Raw genomic sequence first — 7,920 nt, 5'->3', positions numbered from 1 at the left:
GCCCCACACCCACGGCCCCACCGGCTCCGCCAGTCCACTGGCGGTCGGCGCCGGACGCATCTAGCCGCCGCTCGCTAGCGCCCCACGACGGCCGCTGCCATCCACTGCACCGCCCTGGTCGGCTGGCCGCCTAGCGCCAGCCAACGGGCCCCTACCCTACCCCCGGTGGCTGACTGAGTAACTAGTCACTGGTAGGTGCTTCTGTAGTTCTATTCACAATTCCCATATCCACTTATGTCCTGTTTGGTAGTATTTTTTCAGGTGTAAATCATTTTCACATATAATTTGTTGTGCACAAGGATACTACTGTATTTTTTTACACCTGAAAAATGTTGTTCGGGCAAAAGCTTCTGCATGCATGATTGCATATGATGCGTGGTGCTTATATCTGTATTGTGTTGATCCTTCAATTATGAATGACACGTCTGCAATTGTAGTTTTTTTTTGTAAGACCTTATCTTATGTACGATCTATTTGACTAAGTTTTGGACATATTTATATAAGTTTCGAACCTTTTAGATGTATTATCGTAATTTGGTTAATTTATAGCTATGTTTACCGAACTTTTTACATGGATTTCATAGTATTACGCATGAAATTTTTTTACTGTTGTTAGATCGTGGGTCCGCCACTGCTTGACGAGACAGACCGATGGGAAGGAAGCCCCAACCTCCTCGATCGCCATCATTTGGATTTGGGCATGGATCGCATGGTGCTTGCTGTGCAATGGCGCTCCGGAAAACAGCCTTTACCTGTGTCTCCACTGTCCCATATGCCCAGGCTGTCTGGAATCAAATTTTACCTTGTGAGGATATATATTTCTCCTTCTCACGTTAGTCCTCTCAATTCCCATTCACCGGCCGACTGGTGGGAGGAGTGGCAAAAACACAGCCAAAGGAATTTGTCGTATCTTATCTGTACTGTTAAACATTCTTATCTCTACCTTAAATGAAATGGCAGAGTTCCTACCATATTTCTAATAATAATAATAATAATAATAATAATAATAATAATAGTAATAGTCGTCGTCGTCGTCGTCGTCGCCGCCGCCGCCGCCGCCGCCGCCGCTGTAGTAGTAGTAATCAATTAAGGTACCATATTGGTGCCTAAAACATATTTTTCATGGAAAATTCTATCTAATTTGTAAAGTTCCAATCCAACAAGGAATTGTTGCAATATATAATGTTCCAAAAAATCAAATAAAAAGTTATTCAATTAGAATAGAAAGATAATAAAAATGATTATGTACGGAGCACGTAGTATCTATAGGACATTGAGTAATGGAGATAATAATAAATCCCTAACAAACATTATGATATAAATCTAAGATTTAAATTATTTTTAACCAATCGGCTATATATAGTCAGTAATGAAAGTGGGGTGATGGTGAGAAAAAATTATAAATTTATATAAAATAAATTAGTATACAAAAAAGATTTATTTTTATTAATCTTTAGATTTGCAATACTTGCTACGGCAACATTCAAACCATCCCATTAGTGATTTAAATAACAGATAAATAGACGATCCGATCCTATATTTGTTCTCACCACATGCCTTTTGTAATGTTCTTTGCCGACGAGCCACCATCAGACCCAAGAAGGATTCCGTAACTTCAACGCCTTTATTAGTCGTCGAGAACACCAACTGCAAAATCAAATACATTGAGCGGACGTCAGCAAAGCAGAGAAAGGTACGTATCAGTAATTGTCCATTATGCACATATCAGCAAAGCAGAGCGGCGTATTCGCTGATTGGTTTCTAGGCTAATTTAGGCTGACTGATGCTGATTTATTGTGAGAAGAAAATATTATTAGCTGGTTGAATAAGTCTGGTTGAAAGCACCAAGTGATGCACATGTATGCGTATCCACGCACGCACCTCAACTGGGTTACTAGTTTCAGGGTTCCAAATGCCATCTTCGAGGTCATCCATCTGGCAATTAAAGTCACGGCGAATGTTCTTCACGTCACTGTTGAATGCGTACTCTAATAAGCTCTCTCTTGGGTGTGGCTGAGAGCTTCGAGAGCGTCTTCAAGCAGGATGTGGCTTATAGAAGCCAACCCTCTGAGGGCGTCGACAAACCTATCACAGTGTCCCTGTCAAACGTTCTGTTTTAACAGTCCTCTGAGACGTAGAGGAAGACGTCCACGTATGCTCCAAGTGTCCTCTGCACTGTTTCTGCGCAAATATTCTTTCGGCTTATAACTTATAAGCCGTACTTTTTCAGTCAACGAATATTATTTTTCTCTTATACTAAATTAGTCAACGGTACTTTCAATCATGGTTTATGAGTAAAAACAAGCTCAAACAAATATGGCACTTGACAGACCGGTGGCAGTCAGGCTACCACTATCCTGAAAATTCATTATGATAAAAAAAACAAATCACCAGCAAGAAAAGGGTGCGTGTGAGGTTGATGCGATGATGTGACCAGTTAATCAGCCTGTTCGGGTGATGCTCAAACGATCGTATATGATCATGAATTATTACTGTTGACTGATTTGATATGAGAGAAAAATATTGTTTTGGCTGGAAATTTACGATCGTTTACGATCAAGCGAACAGGCTGAATGAACTTACCACGAGTTGGGAAGCCATCGGCCCCGTTCGCTTATCTTATAATTCATACATTTTCAACTTGTTTTTTCAACCGAAATAATGTTTTTCTCTCACAATAAATCAGCCAGAACAATATTTCGACTTATTTTTTCAGCGAAACGAACGGGGGGCCAGCTTGTGCTGCTAAAACACAGACACGGGCCAATGTATTTAAGGCTTCATAGTGCTGCCAACCATTTATAAGGACGTAAAAGATTGGTTGCTTTCAAAAACCATAATATCACGGAAAAAGACGTACCTGTAGCAACATATGGTTTTCAAAACAAAACAAAACACACTCAACAATATAATATAATAGCTAGATTTATATACAAGTTTTGCTATTTATGATAGTTTTCTTGCAAAGAAATCTGTCAAATTTTGAGCTATGTGATGTGTGTTTTTGTTGTTTGATTTTTTTTTTCTGTTTCTACCTGGACTCGACTGGACTCTGCGCGGGGTGCGTCCGGTCGATCTACTGCGGGTCCGGTCATTGGTTTGATGGTGCGGGCACACGTGCGATCGGACTTTGCCCTAGCGAGTCCGGTCGGCGTCTGGCACGTCCGGTCATCACTTAACACACGTGCGCGATTGAGTTGACCATTGGGATCGAGCAGCTGCAGTTGAACGCAGGTGACGCGTGGCGTCCATCCAGTGACCGGACGCTGGGTGCAGCGCGTCCGGTCACCCCGAAATCTGTACAGTGAGGAAGCAACGGCTCTATTTGTTTGGGACCTCTATAATTAGAGGTTGGCCGGCTTGGGCTCACTCTCTTGATCATTTCTATTGAGAATACACTCTAGTGAGCCTAGTCATTTCTCTCTAACTCATCTTGCTTGATTGATTCATCTTTTGGTGAGATTGAAGAGCATTCAAGTGCATTGCTTTGAGTGATTGTATCTAGAGACACTTGGTGATTGTGTTTTACCGTGGAATTCGCTTGTTACTCTTAGTGGTTGCCACCACCTAGACGGATTGGTGCAGCGAGGATCGTTGAGCGGAGGGTGGTGCTTGTCCCCGGCTCCGATAATGGTGATTGTGAGGAGTTCTTGTGCCTTCCCCGTGGGAGATCACAAGAGGCAACTCTAGTGGATTGCTCGTGGTTTATGAATCTCTATCTTGTGTTGGTTGTGCGGCACCCGGTTGCGGGTTAGACGTGTGATGCCTATTAGCGCGTGAACCTTCAAGTGGGTGAATCGTCACAACGGGAACTAGCTTGCCGACAAGCAAGTGAACTTCGGTGAAAAATCATTGTCAATTGGTATTCATTGTGATTGATTTTCACTTGCCGGGCTTGGTATAAATCCCTCTACCTCTCTTGTATTTACATTTCTAGTGATATCTCATGTAGAGGTAGCTTAGCTAGTTAGAGTATCTCTCTAGTGTAGCCTAGAATTAATTAGTTGAATTACTTGTTTAAGAGATCATAGTATACTAGATTTTGTGGACAGGTGTCTTGCAACACTTGTAGAGATAGCGTAAAATTTGCTTTGTCATTTAGTTGACTAACAAGTTGTCTTAGTGTTGTTGTAAAAAACTTTTATAGGCTATTCACCTCCCTCTAGTCATTTAGGATCTTTCAGGCTAGCCAGCGAGGGCCGAGAACGTGTCGATCTGACGACACCACATGGCTGTTGGGGTGCTAGTCGACACCCCCATCCCCCAACTCGACGACATGTTTCCTACAGCTACTCTGTGCACACAGCGCACTGATAAAACCACCGGGGAGCTACAGCCGGTTGCAACATGTGCAAAACACCCGATCTACTTTTGAAATATCCGAATGCAACATTTGAAACATACACTTAAAGGTAGATGAAACACTTAAAACATTTGCCTGAAACACTAGCAAAAACACCTGAAAGACACTTGAAAACCATTGCAAAACATACACAATATCAAGATAAAACACTTACAACATTTGTATGAAACATATGCAGCATCTAGATAAACATGCTTACAATATGCATCTGAAAAAACAGTTGAAACATTGGAAACAGACGTTTGCAGCATATGCATACACACATTGCAACATATGCAACATCCATATGAAACACTTACAACATACCTCTGAAACATCTGAAACACTTGAAACATACACTTGCAACATCCGAGGAAGGAAAGGAGCGCAAGGTGAATCCAAAGAAGCCAGCTCCTTGTCTGGCCACTTCGGATCTCGTGATGTCGCGAGCTATGGTCGAGCTTTGTGGTGGCGCTGGCGTCGACAGTGGCCACGACCAACAACTAGAGAACGGCGATGTCGATAGCTCCTCGACCCGATGAGGGACGGGGCACGGCGCGACGAGGCAGAGTGGAGCGAGCGCGGCGACAGATGTGGCGCAACTCGACATGGGATGGGGGCGTCGCCGCGAGGCGGCTTGGGGCGGGCGAACGGCGCGGTGAGCCGCGATGAGCGAAGCGAGGAGTTGAGGATTTGTCGGTTGTCGTAGTGTAGATGGACTAAATAGAGGGGAGAGCGTAGATGGGCCAGTTGAGTCGATCGCTATGCTGGCTCAAGAATGGGAACAGGGTCATCCGGACGGACGCCCACACCACAGTATTAGCGAAGTTACAAGCACGACTTCACAAAGCAAACACGACCACTTTATTAGAACAGTATCTTTACCGTACTCGAGTGTTTCTTGGGTGACGCGTACTCTATTTTCTTGCCCTACGATGGACCATCGACGCTCGCGCCTCGACCTCTCTCTTGAGTCCAGCCATCTCGTGTCCAGCCATGTCGCGCGGTAAGCAGGCTCAGGGGCATTCATGTGACTGCTGTTACTACTTATGTTTTGGTGCAAATTCTATGTTTAATTGGTGTAAATTAATTATTTATAAATAATAATGGTCACAATCACTCCAATAGTTATCTAATCTTTTTTGGCTTTTTTTATTTCTGCATTTGGTTTCCCTTCGAACTTTCCATTTTGGCATCCATAGAAATAATCAGACTATTTTTTGTTTTTTAATATTTTATATTATTTAGATATTTTCTCATTTGATTTGGATTAAATGATCATAACAATTGAGTGTTGTTAGATTGATCTCTTCTAATTGGCCCAACGGCCAGTTGGACCCTTGGATCCGTGCCCTGATCAGGGGCATCCAACCCTACATGGTTGGTAGGCCCCCATCACACTGCGCTATAAAAAGAGAGGTAGGGGCCAACGGCTCTCTTCATGAGGTTCATCATGAGCAGCCAAAGTTGCCCCTTCGATATAACCCTAATCCGATCTAGAGGGTGCGTAGCCAGTGATGGGAAGCTCCATTGCCTCGCCGCCACCGGACTTCACTGCTACATCGCCATCGCCTACATCAACTCGGACCACACCACCGCCATCACCATGGACGGCTCCAATAGCTCCTCCTCCAAGCCCACTGACGGTCAGAGACCACTGCCCCTCTCCCTTCTTCTCCACCTAGATCTCATCATTCATGTTCTAGGGTTTGTTCATCATGTTTATAGTAAGATGTACCCGATAGATCTACGGCTAAGGTCCTATAATATTTCTATCAATGGTATCAGACGCCTAACTAGGTGTAGATCTAGCCTATCGGAGTAGAAAACTGAGTAGCAGCATTTAGAAGGAGGTGATATATCCGTTTCAGATCTAAGCAGAGGGTTCAACGAACCCTAAACCTAAATCGGGTGAAGAAAAGGAGTAAGAAAGGGTCTCAGTTTTGAAAACGAACTCGAACCCTAACCCTAACCCGTGTAGATAGCTCAGGGAAGAAGAACAGTACTCAAACCCCAACCCTAACCCTAACCCTACCCTAGAAAAATGAAAGGTTGGTGAAGGGAGAGATCTACCTAGGAATCTTACTCACCGCCGCCGTGCGGGAAGACAGCGCACGCTGAGAGAGCCATCGGCTCGCTGGCGCTCTACGGCGTTGCACTCAAGAGCACAGGGCGTAAAAGAGCACCACCGCGGTGCCACTCGACAGCGCCGCGTGCGGCTTCGGCCACACACGAGCACCGACGAAGAGCGCCATGGCGGCGCAGCCACCTCCTATGTTGACCTTGGGTGCGATGGGGAGAGAGGGCTAGATCTAGGGTTAAGGCCCATTACAACGCGTATGGGGGATGAGGGCACCGTCGCCCAGATCGCTCGACGACGGCGCACTCAGCCTATGGCGAGCGTGCGCGGCAGCGAGGGGACCGGCGCCGACGCCGCTGCGTTTCTCTATTTCTCTCTCTTCCGGCTGCGCTGACGAGAGGAAACGGGAGGAAGGCGCCGCGGGGGGGGGGGGGGGTTGATCTCTCAAAAATGACACCTGGCCGTTGGATTTAGATGGACGACTAAGAGCGCGTCGGACCAGAATTGGCCCAGGCGGGGAGGCACTTTCCTGACCCACAGACCCAGGCCCAGGTTACGGCCTGGGCGCGGGGAGGCACCGCGAGCGCGTGCACGCGAGCCGCCACCGCTGCCGGGCCGCACACTGTTGCTGCTGGGCCGCTTACTGCTGCTGCAGGCCGGGCCAAAATGAACAACAAATGACGTTTGAAGTTTATTTATTTTTAGAAGCAGATTTGAATGAATTTTGATGAATTTCGAAGGTTTAAAATTTCTGGTAAAATTGCACCAACATGTTACTTTTTTCATAAAGTAGATATGAATATGAAAATGCTTCTGAAAAGTAGATAATTATTATTTATTCATGTTTCTGCTGTGAAGTTAAAGTTTATTATCTTCTAATTAAATTCGAACCAACGGAAGGATTTAATTTTGAGGAGTAGTTATAATTTTCAGTAAATTTATGATTTTGCTATTTTCTGACCAAAGTTGTTGATAGCAATATTATAAATGTTTGATTTATGAGTTTATGCATTAATTCTATTTTCTGCCCAACAGTGATGTAGAATTAATATAGAAGAAGTTGTATGTTTTAATTTTGACCAACGTTAAATTAAGGCATGCAATTATTTTATTATGTTTTCTCACTTTCTCTGACACTGTTTTTCAAGACTCAACCCAATGGCTTTTATCTCGCATATTCCACCTCTTGAAGGGGGCCATTACAGAGTATGGCAAGAGAAGTATGAGCTCACACTTGCACTGTCCGAGAATGACTTAGCACTTACCTCTCCGTGTCCTACTGAGCCAGAGGACCCGGTGAGGGCAGAAAATAAGACTAATGCTGATTTCAATGCTCGAAAGCGAGATCATGCAGAAGTTAAAATGAAATACGATCTTGATCGGAAGAAATGAGACATCTCAAACAGCAAGTGCTTGATGGTGGCCAAGTCCACTATCTCAGATGCTATAAGGGGATCAATCCCATATTATGATACCGCCACCGAGTATCTTAAGAAAG

The 7,920-nt window shown here is 44.5% G+C and overlaps 1 pseudogene; it reads right to left on the bottom strand.

Moving 5' to 3' along the window:
- Positions 1 to 1,453: 1,453 nt before the first annotated feature.
- LOC136492258 (uncharacterized) lies at positions 1,454 to 2,601 on the bottom strand (annotated as a pseudogene).
- Positions 2,602 to 7,920: the final 5,319 nt, after the last annotated feature.

The sequence above is a fragment of the Miscanthus floridulus genome, chromosome 11 (assembly GCF_019320115.1).
Source record: "Miscanthus floridulus cultivar M001 chromosome 11, ASM1932011v1, whole genome shotgun sequence".
NCBI classification, from domain to species: Eukaryota; Viridiplantae; Streptophyta; class Magnoliopsida; order Poales; family Poaceae; genus Miscanthus; species Miscanthus floridulus.
This window is presented reverse-complemented; position numbering and strand designations above follow the sequence as displayed.